Genomic DNA, 25297 nt, shown 5'->3' with positions numbered 1-25297 from the left:
ATGAGTAAAATCTGTCAAGTAGAGACTGGAACAATAATTGAATTTTACCAAGTCGAAATGAGCCTCTCTGGAGTGGATCTTTGGCCTGTATTGAGCTAACTCTGATTTCTTTGAACTCAATAGGAGTACAAAGCCTGTGTAGGGCACTTTTGAGAGTCTCACTGACTTTTTTTTCATAGTTATCCTGAGAATACTGCTGTAGTCAGATGCCTCTGGCCTGAAATCATGTTTTTTCAAAGGCTTTTATGTGGCTTAAGGTAAGGTATCTAACATTGTCTGTTGGAGAGGATGTGTGAGTTGGCAGATGTAATTTCTTTGCAGACTGTGGTGCTAGAGGTCTTGGGGTGGGGAACAGGTCACCCAGAACTTAGCAGAGAGCAAGGAAAAGATGCCATCAGCAGAAAACTTTAAGCAACAAAAAAAGTATTCCAGAGTTGCTAGATGTCCTATGGCATTCACCCAGCCATTATTCAGCACCACAGAAATGCACACACCTACTTACCTGCTTGCTGGCAAAGCTGAAATTGCTTCATGTGATTCAGCCTCTTCTTAGGGCATAGAAACCACTTGAAAGCCAAATGAAAAGATCTTGTTTGCACCTTAGTTCTATAAATATTATACTCATACATAAACTGTCCCCATGTTTTGCTGCCTACACTTCACTCACATGTATAGCTCCATCCTCTACTTGCTGCTCCCTGTAAACAGCTCCATAGAATCCCAAAAGATAGATTTTTTTATATATCTATACATTCACTCAGAGAGAAACCCTCTCACTGACTGCAGTGTGTTTTGATTTGGGTTGTAGGCAAGTGATAGAGAAGATACAAAGTCAGGTTGTTAGAAAAAAACAGCGTGTCTTGTATCTTTGCTGCTGTGCAGTTGTATGGGATTTGTTTCAAGTCAGCAGTGAAAACACCAGTTTTCAGAACAGTTTCAGGGAAGAGTGATCTTTCACAGCTGACGTGTTACTTCTTGTTTCAGAACAGTAAAGTAGCCAAATTCCTCAAAGGACACTTGCATATAAATGCTAATTTACCACAGTTCTGCTAGTGATCTCTTAACAATGAAATCATATGCAGTGTCTGCCTCTACCGAGAGGGGAAAGATAGATCTGATATTTGCAGTAAATCAGTAATCTTCTTTCTATCTCTCTATACTTTTGTTTTATTCAACTGTAAAACAATTTAGAAATTCTTGCCCAGTGAGCCTATTTTAAACATAATATCTTCAGAATGTATTTTGAACTCTGAGCAGAAAGTGTTTCTTATGTTAAGTGAAGAAGAACACTATATTTCAACTCCAGGTTTCATTTTTTCAGCAACTCACCACAGTAGCAAATTCTGACAGTGTTACATAAACAAATTTTCTGTTTGTATTTAAATAATTCTGATTACTCTATGAAAATAATTGCTAAAGGAACCAGAAAATGTTGAGTAAAATTGTGATGGAAGAAATTGCTTTGCTAATGGCAAGGTATTAATAAGGAACACACATTCTTAATGAGAAATTCAGTGGAGGTGGTGGGGATGGTGTTCTTCTGTGCAGAGCTCCGTGTCTGCCATGACTGATACTGGCCTCAGAGCTGGCTGGTGTGTCTTGTGCTGATGTGCCACCTGTACTTTTGTGTGGGTTGTGATCACACCCCATTCCTGCAATTCATGCCACCAACTGCGTGTCTGTATCTGAGCAATTCATTTAGACCCCCTTTACAGTCCATGGGGGATAACTGACACTCTCACAGTTTCACTCATGTAATTCTATAGTTTTAGATTTAAACTACATTTAGAATTACTTAGAATGAAGCATATTTAGGATATATTATTTAGAAAAAGGTGCCTATTGCCCTCCATTTAGCAAAAAGACAGTCCATGCTAACCAGCTAAGAAAGAGAGATAAAATCTCAGTGAAGTGAGACTCATGTTGTGCTGATTTTGGCTGGAGTAGAATTAATTTTCTCCACAGTAGCTGTATGGGGCTGTGTTTTTGATTTGTGCTGAAAATAGCTGATGAAGCACTGATGTTGCCATTATTTCTGAGCTGTGCTGACACAGGGTCAAGGCCTTTTCTGCTCCTCACCCCACCAGCGAGGAGGTTGGGGGTGCACAGGAACTGGGAGGGGACACAGCCAGGACAGCTGGCCTGAGCATTGGTGCCTCCTTTCTGCCATGCAGCTCCAGACAGGTTATGGGCTCCTGGGCTGGGTGCCACAGGGAGGCCAATATGTATTTGGTAAACTGAGATGAAAGAAAATTGTATACTAAAGGCTTGCTCTTCATTCTCACCATGGATTCATGGATGAGGGATTCAATAATTAGGAAAGACAGGAAGTTGTGATGTCCACTGCCAGTGACTCATTTAGAAAGGGCATATGCTTCCTTGAAACATGTATTCTAAAATACTGCCTGGAATAGTTTACCTTTTTCCTAGTCAATTACCTACAAGATAAATATTTGTGATGATTTCATTGCATGTTATTGATTATGTCTTATGCCGATGTGGGCTACATTATCAGTCTCGGGAAACTTCCCTTCCATTAGGAAAAGAAAGAATAAACAGATCTAATCACAATTAGGTTAAAATGTTTCTGTTTTACAACCTTTCTTGTCAGTTTTATGTTATTCCTTTGAGACATTTTCAAATCAAAATATTGATACCATGCTCTGAATTGTCAGAATATCTTTTCTGACCAGCATGTACACTTTTGATCTTCTGACATCTCTTGCTCTTTTAATTCTCTGTCTTGCCTAATCATATCTGTCAAAACCTCCCCAGAAATCTTTTGGTGTGGTGTATGTCCATGTATTTCCTGGTAATGCTGGGGCAGTTATGATGGTGAGAGCAGAGACAGGCTCTGCTCCTCTGGCTGCCTTGGGAATGTCAGGGAGGACTATTCAGTGGAGCGTGCTGCCTCTGCAGATCTCAGCCTTCAGACTAAAGTTTACAACATGCTGAGGAGTATTTCTAACAGCTGTAACTTTTGTTCTCTGACACCCAACAGATGTCAGCACATTTTAATGCTTTGCTGTTGAACCATCAGTCTCACTACGCTATGCTTAGAAATGTGCTTTCTTTATCCAGTGTAAAGAGACTGTTTTTTTTAATGAAGTTTCCCATATTCAAATGCATTCTTTTAAATTCTGGCCATTTTACCAAGTAGTCCAGATCACTTTGAAAAGTAAGACATTCTCTTGCTTGCTTGCTAGTTTCCTGATCTTGTCATCTGCTGCATATTTTCACAGCAAAAAGTGCTTGTCACAGTCAAAGCATTTATTTAATGCTGGCTGAGAGTCTGATCTCTGCAGGAGCCTGCACCAAACAAGTCTCCTCTGGCACTGTTGATGCCTGGGCACACTTGAAGACCTATATGTGATCCAGCCTTGAATGTATCTAATCATTCATAATCACAGAGTCACAGAATATGCTGAGTTGGAAGGGACCCATCAGAATCATTGAGTCCAGCTCCAGGCCCTGCACAGGATACCCCAAGAATCACACTATGTGCCTGAAGTGTTGTCCAAACACTTCATGAACTTGGACAGTCTTGGTGCTGTGACCACTTCTCTCATGTGTCACCTCTGTCATGCATGTTGATGGATGAACACACTTGTTGTGGTTTTATCCCAGCCAGAAACAGCCCCACACAGCTGCTCACTCCCCCAGTGAGGTGAGGGAGGGAACAAGAAGAGTGAAAATGAGAAAACTCATTGGTCCAGGTAAGGACAGTTTAACAGGTGAAGTAAAATCCACATGCACAAGCAAAACAAACCAAGGAATTCATTCACCACATCCCATGGGCAGACAGATGTTCAGCCATTCCCTGCAAAGCAGGGGCTCCATCACACATAACTCTGACTTGAGAAGACAAATGACATCTCTCCAAACATGTCCACTTCTCCTTCCTTCACCAGCTGTATGAGCTGAGAATGATGCCATGTGGTGTGGGATGTCCCTTGGGTCAGTTGGGGTCAGCTGTCCTGGCTGTGTCCCCTCCCAGCTCCTTGTCACCCCCAGCCTCTTTGCTGGGGTGAGGAGCAGAAAAGGCCTTGACTCTCAGCCCTGCTCAGGAGTAACGAAGCATCCCTGTATTACCACACTGTTTCCAGCACAAATCCAAAACACAGCCCCATACAACTACTATGAAGAAAATTGACTCTCTCTCAGCTAAAACCAGCACAATATTGTACAGCATTGAAATGTCTCAGGAATATCTGAGAATATAGTGTATAGATCTGTAATCTTGTTGGGAAAATGGCCAAGCCTTCCTTTTTCACAAACTTATGCTGAAATACAGGGTGGTCCTCAGATCTGCTGATCTAGACTCTAAACTAAATGCTTGTTTTACTGATCTGGGATAGCCTTTCTATAGTGTACATTATCTGGGGTTACTGTGTTTTTCTTTGGGAGCTCCAGCAGTATTTCAGCCCCAAGGTGCTTCCCCTAGTTTCCCTAGAGATGTCAAAACAACTCTGCTTCCTCCCTCTAGGGGTCTTGTGTGCAAATTTTAGCAGATGACACCTCACCTCCTCCTCTGTTCCTCCTGTGGATTGAACACCACCCACATCATATGGATTAAATATATTCCTCTGCTTCAGTCCCACTTTGGCACGGGCAAGTCAAAGACCAGAGTGGGCTCCACACGAGGCACAGGGTGTCTGCTCAAGCAGCAGCAGTGCCTGGACTGCAGCTGCCAGCCCAGACAGGCAGGAAGCCTTGGCAGGACAGACAGGACAGCCCTGCCATGGCTTATTGGGACAGTGTGTACCTACATGGCATAAAACGGTACTAACCTGCACTATATAGTTCACAGTACCCTGGGAACTGAAAAGCTAAACAGTTACACAGGAAGCTTGGCAACTCTCTAAACTTACACATCTAAACCTGATGAGAGCTGAAGATTTTCATACTAAAACGTTGCCAAAATCAACATGTTTTAGTGCAAAAAGTTGCAGTATGGCTGTACGTAGGATTTTCTCTCTGACAACATGATTCTGACTGTAGGCACAGCCCAAAGCAGCTTGTGGAAAGGACACAGTTGGCCCTTTTGGCTGCCAGCTCATGCTCCTGGCTCAATTCAACTTATCATCAGCCCAAATCAAATTTAGAACTCTTGGTTGTTGAAGTGGGCAGTTTAGTCAGAAAAGCTCTCTGTGAGTCAGCTGGTGTTTCTAGGGTCACTCCTGGTGTCAGTGTGGGATAAGCACAAGGAAAGTAGTGGCTCCTCTGCTGCAGAGTGCCACATGTGAGCCATCAGCAGAGCCAGGACGTTGTCCCTGGCAGTGACCAGAGCTGGTGCCACACAGGCAGGGCAGCAGATGCTGACTGGTGCAGGTTGGTGCTTAGGCTGCCTCTGGCATTTGTGCCACACATGGGCTGAGAAGTGAGACCTTGTTTCAAGGCTGTTTGGTCCAGGTTTCATGGAGAAGGCACTGCATGAGGAGCTTGGTCATCTGGCACTGCTACAGATCAGACTTGAGTTACGATCTGAAATTGAAGGCAACAAGGTTACAGAGGATGGTATTCAAGGTTTTCCTTTATTGCTTCTATCTCTTGCCTCTCTCAGGAGATTGCCTAGGAAAAGGCAGTAAGAAAGCATGAATTTTGCATGGTACCTCTTCAGAAATGTTTTGGCAATATTTCGATACACTTGTAAAATAAGTTATAGTGATTTTTTGTCCATTCATTTCTTTTGGCAAATATCTCGGAAATCTGAGGTATTTTTCAGATTCAGCAGTTCCAAGGGAGACAGCAAAGATGATCAGTCAGATTTGGGCCCACTCTTTAGTGTAGATCTTCTTATTTTCCTAGTCCAGAAGGACTTCAGACAACAGCCATGACTTCTGAGAAATTAGGGCAAATATTTCGGGGGAAGTTCCAAGATGCTGCCTACTTAGTATCTGACCTAGAAAACATCCTTTTAAGCAAAAACATTAAGCTCAGAAAAGAAATTTTTGTGGCCTGAGCTGTATCACAGGCTACTGCCTATACCTGAGCACAGAGTTCAACTCCCTGCACGTAAACCTTCTCTTTGTGCTTTGGGTTACTACTGGAGAATGTCCCTGGAAGAGGAGATGATAGTTATCCTGGGCTGCCATAAAGTTTCTGTACACTGGAATGAGTTTCCTTTAATGTGATTACTTATTGGAGGTGTGAAGGACACCAATAACTCTCAGCAATTTGATGGGAGTTGTAAGGGCTCAGCCATAAAATATGGAGAATGCTGTGTGGATGTGGCTAAACACATATCATCTCATAAATACAATAGAAAGCTGCAGTGAATTTTCTAGTCTGACACACACATCAAATCCTATACACATATTTTTCAGCAGCATTTCATTTCTTATGGGGCACATTACTGGGAAATTAAAATTAGCCACAGAGAGACAGATCCTGCAAATTCTTTGCAGTGGAAGGAGAGAAAATGGATGGAGTTTTATCAGGAAACGAAAACCAGGCCAGCTTTATTGCCACATCAGGTGTTATTGATTGCAACAGGCTTGTTTTAACTCTAGCACTCAGTTAAAGAAAAGCCCCAAACCAGCCATCTGTCCTGAATGAAAAAATTGACTTTCTGATGCAAAGCCACTCACAGAGCGTGCAGCAGTGTTTGCTCAGTGGCTCAGTTTGTGCTGCAGAATGAATGGGAAGATTTTGGCAAGCAGTTTACCAGTCTTTTGCCAGTATTACCAGCAGAGGTACTGATAGGAATGTAGCTGTATCCATAAATCTCCATCCTGCCTTCTTTCCTGAAGTGGCTGTGGAGACACTGTCCCCAGGATGCTGCTCTGTCTGTATGTGTACCTGCAAAATGACCAAGACTGTACCAGTTTGTGCCTGTTTCTACTGGCCCCATTTTCTTCACTTTCTAGCTAAATACTGAGCATTGTTGATTCTCCCCACATTTCCTTTCGTAAAACATATGGCATAGCCTTAAATACAAAACCTGAACCCATTTTTTTAGCATGCTCAGAAGTAGTCCACTCATAAAATGGTCTACTTCTACAGTCAGCTTTGGTTATTATTAATCAGCTGCTAATCAAAAAAATAACATGTTATGTAAACAGACTACTACCACCCCCAGCCTCAAAAGTTACTTTTTGAAAGATATTTTTTGCATAGAGTTAAAATACTCCTGTTGATAGATTTTCACTCTGCCTCCTCTACACTTCACAGATAACAGTGGAGTTATATATAGTGACAGAGTCTGGCAGCAGGGAGGAAGTATTTCCCAAGGAGTCTGTTACTGCTGTGTGTTAGGTAAGAGCTGCAGACACAATCCTGCCCCACCAGCATGGGCAGTGAGAGTCTCAGTGGCCTGGGATTACCATGAAAGTGTGCACCTTTATCTGCCTGCATCACTAAAGACAAACTGTGTCTGGACAACACTTGAATGGGAGAGAAGCCATAATTTTCTGTGGGTGGGAGCACTGCAAGAGGCACAAATTGTTGCTAATTCTGCTATTTTCTATAGGATCATGGGTATATAAATATTGAGCAGGCAGTTAATTGCTATGAGCTTTTAGGAGCAAGGGAGTTTACAAATTGTCTATCAGAGTGCAAGTACCAGCTTGGCAGGGAGCTGTACAAGATGAAGTCTTTATACTATAGCACAACTACAGTGGACTAGGGAGAAAAGATGGGCAAGAGCAGAGCCTCAGTGTTAATTCAGGGCCCTTGTACCTCCAAGCCAGCATGTGGTAGAAGGATATAGAAGAGTGGAATAACACTGAGGGCAAATAAGAAAACAGAAGATGAACGTTTGAGCGAAGTGGTACAAAGGTCAGACATGTCATTTCCATGGGAGCCATAGGGGGCTGTGAAGAGACAGTTGCCATTGAACTGATACTGTCCTCACATTACATTGCATTTCAGCTGCCCAAAGGCATCCTGAATGCCTTTGAATAAACTGTTCAAACAGAACAACTCAGCCTGGTTTCTCTAGGTAAATTATGAGGAGAAGTCCTAGACATAGTCAGTGGTTCAAGCATCAGATCTGGAATTGAGACCTGGTTGCTTCACCTCTATTTACAACACCTCCCTACCCCTGCCCTTGCCTGTGCTGTGCTTCACTGAGAGGGTGAAGTAGGGAGAAGTCACAGCTATTGCTGCAAGAACTGCCCTAGGCTAGAGCTCAGCTAAGTGAACAGGTGGGTATGAATTCTTCATCTATTTCCTTTATGGCCTTGTGTCACTCAGGACTCAAAACTCAACATGCAGAGCAAGCAGACCAGCATTGCTGAAGCCAGAGGAGCATCATCATGAGCCCCTACTCAGGGCATGGGGCTCCCCTATTTGTGTTGTGTTCCATCTGCAGAAGACAAAGTACATTTACAAAGCATTTTGACTCCTCCTAATAAAAAGGTTATAAATAAGGCAGTGAAGTATCTGCCTTTTCATTTGTGCTTGATTAGGGTGTTGTGGTTTGAAAGCAAAACGGGTGAGAGGCTCCAAGTCAGAAATACAATTTAATAAGAAGAAAGGAAAAAAAGTAAAATAAAATAAATGCAATAACACAAAGGACTACTGACAGAGTCAGAATACAACCTGAGCAGGATGGTGGAAGCAGTCCAGGTGAAGTGCTCTTCCTGAAGCAGTGATCCTGTAGAAAGGTCTGGGAGCTCTGGTCCTCTGGGAATCCAGTAGGTAAGGGCTGCTTGTACTGTCCCAAATCCCAGCTTATATCCAGATGAAAATGCTTGGCTCCTCCCCCTGGGCAGAGCATCTCACAATTGGATGATGAGTTGTGAAGTGGGTCCTTGATGGCCCATTAAACAGAGATAACTCCTGGAGGGAGTTACCTATGAGTCATGGGCAAGGCGTTGATGGGCCATTAGCCGAAGAGGCAGGGGGCCTGGGAAAACACTGCCGCCACCTGGTTTAACAGTTTGTGAAGATGGTGATAGAATAAATACTTGTGTACATCCCACACTACAACCCCGGACAAAGGGCTTTTTCAGCTTTTACTTTGAAATGGCAGCAAAGCTTTGGTATTAAACAGTCCATGTCTCCTGCTGAAGCTCTGGGTGAGCTGAGGACTGGAGATACTGAGGTACCACATAGGTCTGGCTCTGGCTCCATGATGGGAAGAAAGGCCTGTGGCAAGGGCCCTGGACACAATGTTCCTTCTCCTGCCACAGATTTTTGCAGCCCTGGTCAGTTGCTTAATGCCTGTGTCTGGATGAGGATGAAGGCACATACATGCCTGTACTTGTCCCCTGATGCTCATCCCAGCCCAGCTGCTGAGGGATGGCTCATGTCTGCCAGGCAAACTTCAGATGATGTAGCCTCACCACATCCAGTCTGTGTGTTGACAATGGTGTCAGCTCCATGTACAAGCCTGTCCCATGTCTGGGGAGTATCAGAGAAGGTGTTTGCCAGCACTATGGTAACAATTAAACAATATGGAAAATTGAGAATCTTGCCAGGGAATCTTTCCTTGGGCTTTCCAGGCTGAGGCACATAGTTACATCACCAGAGGTAAAATGGCAAAGGTGCACACACGTGTATATGCATAAGTTATACATAAGGCATAGTTATGAAATTAAATATAGGAAAAATTTTAGGTGCTCGGATTTATAGCAAAGATATTTAGGCTTTAATGGTCAAAGAAATGTCAGTTGGAATTCAATATTTCTGCATATTTGCAGATCTAGGCCACAGTCCCTGTCCCAGAGGAGTCTTAGTCCCACTAGATACTTCTCTGCTATCAGGAATGAAGGACCAGCATAAATGATGTGCATTTTCTTTTGATCCTTCCCCTACTTGGCATTCTCTTCCTTTGATAAGGTGCCAGTCACTCCCACCCCTCCCCATCCCCCCATCACCTCAGTTCCTATTTTTGCCAAACCACACAGAGGAAGCTCAGAGGTACTTGCAGTGCTTTGAGTGGGCTGATTGGCCTTCACAGCCCTTGGTGCCCCAGGTACGGAGCTGAAGGCCATAAATCTCACTCAAATTGCCATCTTAATGTGGTTTCTTGAGGCTCTTTAGGCTGGGGTTTGGATGGAGCTGCTCACCGAGTTCATTCATTTTTCTTACTCTGTTGCAGATTTCACCAGCTTACTGATCTATATCTAGGTCAGCTTCATAAAGCATCATTTCTGTTCTAGCGCTTCATAAAGTATCATTTCTGTTCTAGTCTCCAGCTGGGAAGATAGTTGGAGGGGGCTGGATGACAAATGGCGAGACTGCATGGATCTCTGAGTGAGTGTTAGTCTGTGGCTCTTGGTGCTTTGCAAAGACTTATGAATTGAAGTAAGCCACGTATAGACTGAAATTGTTAATGGCTTAAACCTCCTAAAATCATTGAAGGACTTTTGCTCACCATAGCAAAGTGCAAAAACACAGCTGAACATCTGTGAGCACTCAAGCCCACCCCTCCCCAAATCTGCCTAATACCTGGAATTTGGGTTGTGATGGGAACTTGAGATAAGATAAAAGGGATATTGTTGTCCAATCGTCCCAGGTCTAGGGAGCAGAATGTATCCACAAGTGATACAGGAAGAGAGACTGTAATGCTGATGGTTCAAACATTCAGGGGGAAGCTGCTGATGTGCAGAGGTGCAGAAGGTAAGCACAGCCCTCCTCAGGCTACAGCTGGTGTTGAATGAGGTCAGGAAAGAGGCAAACCCTGTGCGGTGGGGAATTGTCTCTGTCCTTACTGCAGTGAACTCAGCTGTGTTAACTCCCCTGCCAGAGAAGTACCGGAACACTCTCATGTAGTCTGGAGGTGTCTGTCTCTGCTGATGGGCCCCATGGGCCATAATGGACTCAACTGCAGCTGTGTCTTCTTGGAAGGTGTCAAAGACTCCCAAAATGTCCCAAGATCCACAACATTACATCAACCAGTTGAAATTCCCTGCTCCAGGGGAGGTATCTGGGCATTCTTATTTGAGCCTGAGTGAATATAAACCCAAGAGAATTTGTATTCTGGGGGTTTCCCCACCACCTGATGGATCCAGCCTGCAACTGTCACTTGGGCTGAGACTGTGACCATCACTTTGACCAACAAACATTGAAATGTTCACCTCTTCACAAGCCCTATGGATGGTGAGATTTTTCTACTCTTATTTCCTTTTCTTTCTTATTCATTTTCTGAAGTGATATTTTTATGCTTTTTAAAATATTTTTATAATATTGTCATATTACTGTAGATAACAGCAATCAAAATTGCTACATACCTGTTTTCCTGTGCAGCCAAACTGTTCTACAATAAACCCTACATATGTATAATTACAAACACATTCAGTGTTGCTTCACTCTAATCCACCCCAAGTGAGTTGAACATTGAGGTATAGTGATGGTATGGGCTAAAAGTGTTTAAAATAGGGTGATTGATCCAAGGCTTGCTTTAAGGGGTGAGCTCTCCTTTAAAGGTAGCACAGTGGGGGCTTGGCTGCTACTGGGGAAGGGCAGAAAGGGAAGAAAAGCAGGTAGAGTCTAATGGCAAATGGTTTTCTGCTCTGTTAAACATGAAATAATGGAAGTCTCAGTATCTGTGAGTTCAGACCTGGCTGCAATACACACAAGCTCTGCCATAAGGGTGACAGAGAAGGAGAGGGAGTTGAGTGAAGAAAAGGAAGGCAAAGCAGTCAAAGAAGGAAAGAGGTTTAAAGGCTGAGTGGGAGAAAGAGAGAACAATTAAATGATCATAAATGCTGATTTACATTTTATGTAGAGGATGTATGGTTTTTACAGACTCTCAGAAGAGAGAAAATCTGCTCAGAAACAGCTTTATCTGTCACTTTGCAAAGCAAAGTTCTTTCTCACAGTAGGAGGAAAAAGCCATAAAACAGCACTTTGCAGAAGTGAACTGAGTTCCCATGATCAGCTAGACTGTTAAACCTGTCCTTACCAGGCTCTTTTTCTGTACCACAGACCTCTTCCATGTCAGGTTTTGAATCAAGGAGTCAAAGTGTAGCCCTTCAGTGAATTGGAAGGGATGAAAAATTAGAGGTCAGAACAATCTTATTATATATGAGGAAGGAGACTGACATTTTCTCTGGGTCCATAATCTGATTTTTCCATTGTAGCTTTTCTCCATACATGAAATCTCCAAGCAAAAGAATTTAGTTTAATGACTATGTAATAATTTTCCAGAGGGTATCTATTAAATTGGAAAGTGATAAATATCTCAGTTAAATTTAAAAAAAAAGCCATTCCTAATAAATTCCAGCAGACATCTGCCAATGAGGCAAATCTCATGCAAGACAAGTGTTTGAGTTGCAGGAATATTGAAAAATAGAGAGAAAGTCTACATGTGCATTACTATGCACACACATAGATAGGAACAGATGTGAACATGTAGTAACCATCCTTTGGGGTGTGTGTCAATTAAACCAGCTCCAAATCTGCCTATATTCCCAGCATGCTGAGAAGGAATTCAGCTTGCAGCAAAAATTTCACAATGTCACTTAATCCTGTCAGCCTGCCCTGTAGTCAGGGCCAGACAGTCTTCACAAAGCCCCTTGGTGTGAGGAAGGTAAGTCATGAACCTCAGTGAGTGAGAAGGAAACGTGAGCTTTTCCCCATGTACAACAAATCATGGTGTGTCTGCTGCAATTAGGTATTTGGGAGGAAGCCTCATTTTCATCATCATTCAAAAATCCTGGTATAAACCCCAAACAAGGATTACATTTCCTTTCAACAATACTAACTTGCCATTTTATGAGTCCCAGTAGGTGTTTTGCCATTGCATTTTTTGTGTGTTTTGGACTTTGTCATTCTCTGACTCCCATTTTAATTTTCTTCTAGTGTTCCCCCTCTGCAAGGCCATTTTCTTGCTCTTGGCTCTACTGGAATGAGAGACAGGTCAAGTGCAGGGGCCAGCTTTCCCATGCTGTGTCTGGTCTGTCCATCTGCAGCAGCCCCATTGCAGAGGGAATCCCTGTGCCAGGGGCCTGGAGGTTGTGCAGGATCCCTGGGGAATGCCTCTGCTTTCCTTCCACACATTGCTACCTGATTGTTCAATTCCCTGAGCTGTAACACTAGACAGGAAAACAAGCACAGTGAAGCTCGAGCCTTGCTCTCATTTCAGAGCTGTGGAGATATTTTAGGAACTCAGGATGTCTGAGATAGTTTGGCTCTCTGAAATGTGAATGTTCAGGGCCTTGTTGTCTCATTAAATAATAAAGTTACTGACTGTCAAGTGCATTGAAGACCTGGGACAAAATCTGTCTCCTCTTAAGCAACCTCTGATTTTAGTGTGCTGGTGGTAGGCTGCCTGCTAATTGCATGCCTGCTGTCTTGAAACTGGTAACTCAGCTCCCCATGGGGACTTGCTGTGACTCCAGACACGTGGTCTCTTAATTTTCTGAGGGCAGCAAGCAGACCAGTCAACAGCTTGCAGATCAGAGGATAATGCTGCAGCAAGTGGGAACTGGGACTTCAATAAAAAACCAACCCAGCTAACTTGTTTTCTATACAGGACACAGCCTGGTTCCTAATGATTTACTTATTCTGCAGCTACATTGCAGTGTGGGGTTTGGGTTTGCTTCTGAGGAGGAGCTGAGTGCTACAAGGTCAGCTCATGGCACAGAAGCACCTGCAGTGCCAGGGGAAGGCTACAAAGGTATAGAAGGGTTCGGGTCTAAAACATCTTCTTCTTTTGGTAGAGTACAATTTCCTTTCTGAATCTATTCCCAGAAAGCAAAAGCTGTAAATAACTGCCCCAAAAGCTTCCTGCTGGAGGAGGGAGTTATCTAAACAGAAGGAATGCTTAAACAGAACTGTGAGGACCAAAACAGAGAACTGTTTTTTCTGAGCTCACACAGCAAAGCTGAAATATCCCACCTTCAGATGCCAGTCTGTGCCTTTCCCCAGGCTCCCCTCTTTCAGATGTCTGCTCATGCTTCATCTATCACCCCTGGGCAGATGAAAGAAAAATGTTGCTGGTAAGGTTTTCTCTCCACTGTTGCTGACAAGCAATCTGTCTGTTCCTTATCTTTAACACTGTGCTAGAGAGCCCTGCTCATCTGTGTGTACTGCTAAAGGTCTTGCAGCTGAAATGGAAATGTCTGACATATCTGCATTCCCTGGACCTCACATTACAGTGGGGCTTGACATTTCCTTTAGACTTGAGGTCAAAAGCCATATAAAAATAAAAACTCTTCATAAGATGATATAAATGAACTTGCTCTGTAACTGGCCTGAACCTCCTTAGTATCCACTAAGCAATCAAGTCACTAATTTTATGAGATAATAAGGTTCCAGAATAAAAGCTTCTCTGTTCCCAAAGCCCTGTTGGAAAATAAAAGCATCCCCTTTTATCCATCAAAGATCCAGAGTTTTGTTCCTGCTCTGTGAGCAGTACTAGCATCTAACCCACAGGTCAGTCCAGCTTTGAGATCCTGATGAGTGTTACACTACAGATTTGTTGGCACTAAGCATTTTTGGTGTTCCAGGCTCTGTTGTCTGTTTTAGGTGGCAAAATCTGATGTAAGGATGTTGAGAACATCTGGAGGAACTCGGGATGAAAGCTGGATGCAACAGCCTTGTCCCAGTAGTAGCCTACCTGCCAAAGACTCTTCTCCCAAAGCTTTCTCAGTGTGCTGTTGTCTATTGTCATCATTATCATCACAATTATTAATAATTTGAAGCACTGTACTGCTTTGAGTAGATGTCTGTTCTAGGAAGAGGATCTCCCTGAGGCAGACAGAGTGTACCTGTGTGTAGCAGAGATGGTCCATGCAATAGAGAGCTCACAACATAAATATGTGAGATCAGAGGCTGGGAGAAAGCAGGTGGCAGACTCTCCACTCAAGGTTCCTCTCCCTATATTAAGCTCTCACCTACTTATGAAACCCAGCAAGATCTTTGGCAACCATATGCTGTTAGTAGGAAAGCTCGATTGTTCTTAAATCCTTACAGGATGTTATCTGCCCCTGTTGCTTAGCTGGTGGGAGTGTATTCATCCATCTCCGGTTATCTAGCAGTTAGCCATCTCCTCTAAACTAGTTTTCCATGGTCCCAGTATAACTTTGAGAAAGAGATGGGAACATATTGACTCTGCATTCCTTGGCTACTCTCTTCAAAGTGTAATGAGTGCTTCCTTTGGGAGTGCCCACCAGCTGGTGGAAGGTGCTTAGGTAGGTCTCTCAGGCTAGACCTTGTCATCCATGTGATCAGATTAATTGACATTATAAACAAGCTTGTAGAAGAGGTAACAGAGGAAAATGCTGAGCTGCTGGTAAGCAAATCATTACTGAGAAGTTTCAGAGACTCTGGCTGTGTCATTTTAGGATGGCATCAGATGAGTGAATTGCACCTCAACTACATGTTATGGAAAAAGGAGTGTTTCGTCCCATGTCTTTATGGAGGTTGTAGATCTCACCCAGTAGCAGATGTAACTGGAGCTTTGGACCTCTTCCCCAGGATGAAGCCTGAAGGTTTAAACTGCCACTGATGAGTGGTGAGTGGAGGTGTCAACAGACAACATTAAAAGCCTCAAAGAAAAAAAGATGAGGATATCTGCAAAAAGGGACAAGAGCAAATATTGAAATAACCTCATCACTAATCCTCATCCCATTTTAATCTAGGACTGCACTCTATTGGCATAAAAATACCAATTACATCTATTTTGTTAAGGCTTTGCTAAGTAGACTGACCCCTAGCCTAATGCAGTTGTCAGGTATATTTCTGTTCTATGCAGAGGTGAACAGATGGCTGTTTTGTGTGTGACTGTGTAAGAAAACCCATTGCTGCAGACAAGGGATGTCAGGTGAGTTAGTGGAACAAACTCCTGCTTCTGTAATAAGTTAATTGTGCAGTGAATCAGAGCTAAGGTTCAGGTTGGTTTCCACTCAGGTCAGGTAAATTAATTAACCTTCCACTGTGTTACTGGAAAACTGAAGGTTATGCTTCTGGATGTGTATGACATCAGAACACACATTGCAAGTGGAACCAGGAGCGTTTTCCTCCTTGCTGATATCAACAGGAGCTGGTTTGATCCTGCCCCTGTCATAGCTCAGTCTGGCTTGGATGGCAATGAATCAATGATGAATACTTTAAAAAGATAGCTGTGAAATCCCATTGAAGAGTAAAATATTTGATGCAAGGAAAGGCCATTAAGGACCATCTCAACCTTCAGTAAGGCAGAGGGAAAGATTTTCAGTTGGTTCAGATGCATTGCATTGTATCTGATAATACTGGTAAAAGAATGAAATACTATTTTGTTCCTGACTGCTAATGAAAATATATTTGTATAAAAACATTTAATCTCATTAACTAGAATTAGAAATACATATATTTATGTGTTTAAAATGGATATATGCTGCTGAATATGAGCAAAGGTATTGTGATTACCCCAATTTGGCTGCACACATCTTTGACAAAGACTCTATCTAAGCTTTTGGAGAGAAACAGGGACTTCAAAGGCTCATCTGACTAATTTTAGGTATTTGCATTATGATGAGATGGCCAAAATCTTGAAAGACTCTATACCTCTGTGCTGATTGAAATGAGGAAGTAATGATTAATACAGAGGTAGAAGCCTGCATTGAAGGCATCCATATTTCCTAAATAAATATGACTGGATTTTTACTGGAAAACTTTCAGCATTAAAAAAAAAATAGAAAGAAAAAAAGGCATTCCTTAGAAAAACCAACTGATGGCATAATAGAAGAGCAAAAACCCAGTTAATGAAAACTGTCCTGCAAGAGTTTGTAAATTGGCCAGATCGTTAAGGTGAAATTCCCAGGCTCACTTGTCATGCACCAGAAATTACAATGGGAAAAAGCTCAACTTCGAGTGCTCTGTGCTCCTGGGATTTTATTAAACAAGGGCATGCCACTGCCAAGTGAAGACTGACATACAAACTGCATCTGAACTACACTTCATAGGGATTAACATTTATTTGAGTTAATCAGAATCAATATAAATTTAGATAGCTTTTTTTTTCCAGATGTGGAAGGGATGGTGAGCAGACTGAAAACAGTAGAGGCTGTGACTAATGATAAATGTACATTATGTGCCTTTGTTATTGTAAATATGATTATTTCTGCCAAAATCAGTGCTCTGTTTTAACTTGAATATTCAACCAGGCCTATTATTATGCTGCACAAATTATGTGGTTTAAAACTTTTCATTTGTATGAGGCCTCTCTTAAGGGGCAGGAAAATTCAGTGAGGAATGGCATGAACCACAAGCAGAACAGTTTTTCCTCTGACTCAAGATTGCCATGTATGACCAGTATTCCCAAATCAGCTTATTAATCTTCAGTGTGCAAAGATATTTTTAAAAAGGGGTTGAAGAGGAAAAAAAGAAATAAAAATTGAATAGTTGGTGACATGCTGAAATGCAACCTTTGCAAGATACTGCTTAGAACATTTCACATGCAGAAGGAATTTTGAGAAAATAAAGCTTTTTCCAGTGCTACTTTCTCAGACAAAGCAGAATTGACCTCTTTGTGAAGCAAAGGTTTCAGTCTCATCTGCAATGCTGAGGTTTTGTTCTCCCCTCCACGGGGCCTTCAGCTCATGGGGCTCATTACACAGCAAGAAGTCAAGAATATCTTCTGTTCTGCTTTGAGTGAAGTGGGCTGACTGCAGGGGAACTGGTGTGCTGAAATCTGGAAAGAGATACTCAGACCTGACATGATTACTACCTACAGGCAGTGGGTATAAACTTACATGAGTCTTCTCATGGGTAGGAGCCTGAAGGGATGTCCCATGGACCTCAGAGCGAGGGGAGGAGGAGACCTGGGCATGGCTTGCCCTGGACTCCACTGCTCAGTGTGGAGCTGGCTCTTGAGGACATTTTCACCCTGTTGCTCCCTGTCCTTCCGTCACCCTGGGCTGGGAGTGGTGTGTGGGCAGCATCCCTGCAGGAACACCTTATTCATCCATCCATCCATCCATCCATCCATCCATCCATCCATCCATCCATCCATCCATCCATCCCAGCTGGAGTCATATCCCTGCTCTGCAGATCAAGGATGCTTTTCCTCATCACCTCCTGCTGCACAGGAAGGGTAATGATGCCAAATAATGTGTAAAACTTCATATCCAACACATTTTGGATCCTTTCTGCTTTCATAAACGTGTGTCTGACCATTTTGTCTGTTTATAGGCAGGGCATGGAAACAAAATCAGGGACATGTGTTGTGTTTCGTCCAGCAGCTGTGCAGCTCACATTGCAGAATAAACCAGCAAGCACTGGCACACAGAGCTACATATGGCAAAGGTCCACAGCCCAACACAGTAAAGTCTGTATAGTATAATGATGCCAAGTCCTACAGCTCCCTCTGGAAGCTTTGGGTATGTCTTTCTGGGCACCCAGGAGTGCTTGACCTCATGTGCTTCTCTTTTTTGCCTTTTTCTTCTACTTACTGCTGATGATGAATTGCTGTCTGACATAGAGAAATTACTGGGCCAAAGTACACTCAGGCAGGAGGGAGCAAAGGAAAATGTGTGCTATATTTCTGTACATTTTTTACTTGCTACAGAAGCACAAGCTTTGATGTGCAGTATTTTCAGGAGTTCAAACCCTAGTAACAATTGTGACATGAATGGTATTTACCATGGATATGTTTTCCTTAAGGGAAATAATGTGAAGTCGTCACTGCCATCCAGACTGGCATCTTTGGAAAAGGGCACCCTCTGTCACACAAAATCCCTTGTGCCTTATGTACCCCCTCCCTTGTGCTGGTGGCAGCAGCTCAGATGTGTAGCAAAGGTTAGCTGCTGAATCACTGGAACCGAAGCATTCAAATAGTGACTTACTTGAAAGCTACTTGCTATGAATAGTGATTCACTGGTTTGAGGTCTCTTTCATGTGAATTTGAGAGCAGTTTGATTACCCTTCTTTCCTGAAAGATTTTTTTCCATTTCATACTTTTGCAGGAACAGGAGCAGCAGAGCAGCCATACAATGCTGGATGCTCATCTTGGCAATTTCCAAAGTGCTGTGAGCAGAGTATGCCAGGAATCTTGTTTCTAAACACCACTCAAGGTCTTCTGCCTCTGTTAAAGCTTCCAGGCCCATTATTCTGAAAGCTAGAAAACTTTTCCTATGCATAAATACGTGAAACCTCCCTGTCCAAACTTGGGCTTTTGGATGTATCCGAGGAAGCTGCCCTAGCACTTTCTTGGACTAAATCTGCTTTTCCCTGCTCTTGCTCCACAGACCTTCAGTCACCAAGTCAGTCATCCTGTCTGCTGTTAAAGGTTGAAATTCATCCCCTACTTGTTATTTTGGCAGCATCCTCATTAGGCTGTGTTGTCCTTTCTGATGTGGCTTTCAGCTGGGAAAGAATCAGCTTTATCTGAGCTGAGAACTGCCTGGAGAAACTCATTGTGAGCTCTCAGAGTATTTGCACACAGTGGATAAGCATGGCTGATAAGCATGGCTTGGTAACTCACAGGGGATAAGTCATTTAGTAGAAGAGGCAGAAAGAGAGCTGCAGCTTCCTAATTAGCACAACTTGAAGTGACTTAACAGAGGGCAAAATTCCACTTGCTGGTTTACCCAGGCCCAGATGCACTGTACAGTGGAAGGTAATTAGTGGGGCATGATTGTTTACAGGATGTGACAACAGTCTCTCTAAGGTCTTGAGGTTCAAACTAATTTTTTCATTTCATATCTGTCTGGTACCTAGCACACTTGTTTTGTCTTATCAAAGAGATTCCAGTGATAGCAATGTCATTGTAATTTATGACAGCCCCTGCATTTTCTGCCCTGTATTTCTCTTGCAGATTAAATATCTAGCCACACAAAAACCCATATAAATACATAGTCTCATGGAACAAAGGTGCAGTCTGGGCTATCAGCCTGGGATGGAAGAAGAGAATTATGCTCTACTCTTTGGGTTTTCTGAATTGCAATCCCTCTGAGCACAGCTGGGAATTGCAATAAATCCAAACATTAAGGGCAGAGCTAAAGACTTTAATGTGCACCTTGTCAAACACTGCCTCACATGAGAGAAAGTTTCCCTGACTTGGTTGGAAGAAATAGTATCCTGAGTGCATCTTTTATTTTTTAACTCTGACAGGGAAATGTAAATAGCCCAGGTGCCATATATCTGGAGCTACAGAGCAAATGAATGAGCTGTAACAAAAGCAGAGAAAGAGGCCGTTCCTTTGCAGCATCAGATTGCAAGTTACAGACTATAGATTTTGTGTCCAATAGAATTGAGGAGTGCTTGCTGATTTGTTGAGTGGGATCTGACTGATCCTGAATCATCAGAATTCCCTAACATGGATGGGCTCAGGGAGTTGGCTTCCCTTATATTCAACCAAGGGAAACAGTGGTTTCTACACAGGACCCCTAATATAGACATCCACATTGACTAGAAAGGGACTTATGGGTGACCAACACAACTGTACCTGCATCTATAATTAGATCATGTGTTTCATTTGTGATATCAGAGCTGCTCATACTCAAGAGTCCAAAACCCCTCAGCTTTGCCCTCCAGGTGGTCACTCAGGGTGGCTTTCCAAGGGGAGTCCTGGCCAGCTGGTTTGTCAATACAGATCCTGCTTCACACTTGCCTTGGCTACATAAACTATCTTACAGATCAAGAGGTGCTATCCTGATGTGGAAATTCTGTCTGTGTTCCTTTTACTATGTTGATTCTATTTTCTGAGCTTGCTCTATGCATTGAATTAGATTGAATGTATCTCTTCAGGCTAAGAGAGATTACTTGGACTACATGAAGATTTGGACAGTGAACAAACTATCTTAGTAAATAGGGTAAATACATGCTTCCTATGCAAGACACAAGCCCTTTGGGGAAAAAAAAAATGAAAAGGAAAAAATGCAGTTTTGAACCTACTTAAGTAGCTAGGAACACTTAGTACCACTTATTTATGAACTTGATTTAGTGATTTAGCGATTTAGCAATCAATTACCTCCACATCCTTGGAATGAAAGTGGTTAGAAATTAATCCAGGTGGTTTACACTTTGGGAACTGGCAACCCATCTTAAACAAACTTTGAAACACTGGAATCTTCTGGTGGTGTTGGCCACTCAGAAACGGCACAATTATTCTGGAAATGATCTCTTAAAACAGAATTGAATTTTCTGTGTTAGCTCAACTGTTGAAGTCCTTATCAGCCTGTGGCAGCTTGAGTCAAATATAATCTACAGCAGTCTGAAACTTCAGAGCATCTGACACCTCTATGCCAGATGGGAGGTATTTTGGAGCTGTGAATTGATGTGAGTTTGGACTCCATGGACTCAGTGAACTGAGTAAAGGAGAGTGTGATGGTAACAGATGCCCAATGCCCTTTCTTCCCAGAGGCTGAAGCAGCAACTGAGCATCACGAGGGTCTGAGGAAAGGGCTTTCTGGTGCTTTTAAGTGTGACTGAGAAGGGATTTTCCTAATAAGAAAAGTCAATCTGTGTAGTGATCAGCCAGACCTACTATCACTGTTTTAATCTCTTTGCAGCTGCTGCTGTGGTGGCACAAACCCCACTGCAGCAATGGAGCAATTCTGTCTCTGCCTCACAGGAGAGCCATTTCCATCAGTCAGATAAACCTGCTGGCCTTTTGTGAGGGAATGCATTCTTTCAAACCATAAAAGGGAACCATAGCAGTCCTTACTGCTCTCAGTGAGACACCAGATTTAATATTTAGCACTTTAATGTACAAATGCAACTCTCTTTTTGATGTATAACTCAGTAATGAGAACCTTTTTTGCCAAAGTCCCTACAAAAACACTTTCTGCTAGCCTGCCCTGACCTTCCTGTTTCTGCTCTGAATATCATGCTCAGAAGGTGGGAGAGCTGTTAGACGGCTGGAAAAATAAACAAACTAACTGCTTTTCTGTGCTGTTGTTTGGATTGCTGTGGTGATTTATGCACAGGGTTATCTGCTGGAGCTTAAGAGAGCAGCAATTACAGATCTCAGGTCATCAGATTAGTTCTCAAGGGGCCAGAAGCTCCCCTTAGGAGTGGTGACAGCTTCAGCTACCAAGCGCTGCCTTTCATGGAGCATATGCAATCACTTCCAAAGGCCAAAGGTTTTGCTGCAAACGGGATTTTTTTTTTTTTTTAAATCTGCTGCAGAGCAAAAGACCAAAAAAACAGCAGGACTTGCCTCAGAGTGCATCTATTGCTGGGAGAGGGTGAAGGAACTGTGCTGCTGCAGAGCCGGTGGGGCTGGTCCCAGCTCCCCCCAGCCCTCCCCACCCAAGCAGTGGTGCCTAACCTCACAGGGGGTGTTTGCACCATCCAGTCTCTCCCCTCCCATGCTCCATGCCGGGCCACTTCCAGCTGGCAGATCTTCCAGGACCTTGAGGACTTGTGCTGCATCCCATGGGGAACAAGCAGTGCCTTACATCTGAGTGTGCTCAGAGCTCATGGGCTCCCCCAGCACCAGTGCAGCCAAGACTCAGCCCTTGTGCAGGACAAGACCTCTCTGCTGTGCCTTTGCTGTTTGGGAAGTAAGACAGAGCAGCTTTGTCTGTGTGGCCCCATTGTGTAACTGATAGAAATTATTATTTTTACTTGTGAAATGATCTGAGTTAAGCCCAGCAACAATGATGCTGAGAGCAATAATGGGCAGTATGTTCCTTGAAGTTGCATTGAAGTTTTACCATTGCTGCTGTTGAGTTCATGTTCCTAAGAGACCCATTCAAGCAATGGGCTGGCTGGTAAATGTGAGCCACCATGGCCAAAAGCTGGTCCCATCAATGATGGTGCAGACATCAGTGCAAATCAGCACTGTGTTTTTAAAGCAAGGAAATGGAACATTTTATTTGAAAGAACCAGTTAAAGTAAAAAACCATCAGTTTGTAATCATTGGTTGTTTAGTAGGCAATTAAAGAGAAATGCTGTTCATTAGATAATATCATTAAAAGCCAAGGAAATCAAACTGGCACCTATGTGAGCTATTAGTTTGTTAATTTCCATTGATTTGTCTCATTTTATATTTCTGGAATGAGGCTTACCATCCCTTTCTATGAAGTCTATAAATTATGGTATGCACAGTGCAAGCTCTGTCAGAGAATCTCTAACACACAAAATATTCTCTTACTTCATTAAACAATCTAACCTTGCCCTAAGCAAACACAATACCTTATGATCTCCTTAATGAAGTCAGGATAAGTTTTGTAGTACATATGGAATTTCCACAGGCCAAGGAAGATGAAAAGCTGGCTCTGATTTTGGAACAAATTATTTTCTTTATTAAGCAGGATAACTTGGGTATTGACTGGGCAATGACCATGTCCTGTAGAAGTTTTCAAGGAGAAGTAAAACTGATTTCATAGAGGGTGACTTGAGAATGCCATCTCAGTCTGTCCTGGTCTAACTACTGATGCTTTTGCATTTGAGGTTGAGGCTCCTCAGGCTGTTGCAGATTCACTGTCGCCATTCAAATGTGGATCTGAAGGTGACAATGTGCAGACCCAGGGCCATTATGAAAGTTTCCAGCTGCTATAACAGTCTTGTTTGATGCAGAATATGTATTCTTCATAAGTTTACCAACATGAAAAGAAATCCCTGTGCTTTTCTCTGTATGTCTGTCTGTGCCCTGAATTCTTTCTCAGACATTGTCTCTGGTAGCCCTCAGCAAAAAAAAAGCCATTTCTATTTAAGGATTACTCTGTGGTGACTCTAACAGATGATACATTTTTTACCCACTTTAAACTCTCAAAGTACTTTGGATGCATAATTTCTTTATTTTCTTTTTTTTTTTCCTATTTTTTCCCAGTGGATAGATTGCAGTTGTCCTGCTTGGCAAAGCACAGAATTTAGATGGTTTCTCTTTATTCAGGCTTGTGATGAGTAACTTTACAGTCCCATTTGCAATATTGACTTAAGTAATTTATACCCTAACATGGTGAAATATGTCTTGCAATGTGGTTCTAACTAATTTGATGAAGGATGTATGATAAGTTACTCTAATGACTAAGTTCTGGACTCAGGAATACCTGGAACCTTGTTTTGGTCTTGCCAAGATTGTGACCTAGAAGAGGTTGATGGTGACTGGAGGTATTGTGGGAATAATCATTAATAACACCTTAGGGCTTCTTAGGACTAAAAGAATTATCTTGAGTAATTCAGCTTCACAGCACATCTGAGGAGGTGAGTGATGATTTGCCAGTCTCTGAGACAAGGAAAAACTGAGCTGTGATAGTTTACCTCATAACTAAATTTTAGAGCCCAAACACAATTCCAGTTTTGTTTGTTAACCTCTGAGGACATTATTCTCTTACAAGTAGTGTCCATTCATTTAGCTGGCCATGTGTACAGTTTTGTTGTTGTTGTTTGTTTTTTTTGGTGGGTTGTTTTTGATTTTTGGTTTTTTTGTGGGGTTTTTTGTGGGATTTTTTTGGGGTCAAATATCTGACCAGAAGCATTTTCCTGCATCAGATGTAAAACTCTGGCACTCAGAACCAAACTCTCTGAAGTACATTCCCAGCAGTGCCTGCAGGAGTTTGGCAGGGAGTTCAGTGAAAACAGAATAACGTTGATATTTCAGCTACTGTAGATTTGCAGTAAATAGCCAAAGTATGTAAAAAAAGTAGTTTAAATGCAAATGAAGCTCTGCCTCAATCCCTAACTCAAAAGTTACTCATCTTAAGATGCCAAACAACTTCTCTGGTCTAGCCATGAAATAACAAGAGAACATCTGCAGCATTACATATTTGCCTTGCAGTCCCAAAATGTGTGTGAACTCAAGGAAGAGCTGGAGAGAAATATCTATCCTTTCTGAATACCTCATGAACCAGAATGAAACTTAACACCTATGGCTACAAAAATATCAGTTGTCATATTGGCAGTGGCTTTTTTTAAGGCAGTGGCTTGCTCAAAACTTCTGATCCTAACCAAGGATCAGCATGCTGCTGTGTGCTGTGTATACACCTATAAATTAATGAGCTTACTTCCCCTAATCCTTGAGTGGAAATGAATTAGTCTTTATAAAGTGAACATAAACTGGATAGAAATAGGAATACTGGCTGCTGGAACTTTTAGAAAGTGCACTATATTTCACTTTTTATAAGCATTGAATAAAATACCATTGATCAAAATGTACCACCACATTAGGAAGATAAATGTCTGTGCTGTTTGTGCACATTAAATATCTCCAAGCACATATTGTAAATACAGTAAAACAGATTTTGTTCTGAAATATTCCCCAGATAGCTTATGTAGGTGCTTTGTTTCTATGTCTGAAGAACTAAGAGCAATTCTTTGGTGAAGGTCATTATTGATTTACAGATGTATGTATATATTTAGAATTTGAATAAATAAACAGCTAAAAAAAATAGTACTCATCAGAACTGAAGTTGTTCCCAGAAGAGCATTGGCCTTGGCAAGTATTTCAATTTTAAAAATCTAGTGATATTTTTAA

Source organism: Zosterops lateralis (assembly GCF_965231275.1).
Source record: "Zosterops lateralis genome assembly, chromosome: 1".
Taxonomy (NCBI): Eukaryota; Metazoa; Chordata; class Aves; order Passeriformes; family Zosteropidae; genus Zosterops; species Zosterops lateralis.
Note: the sequence above shows the minus strand (reverse complement) of the source record.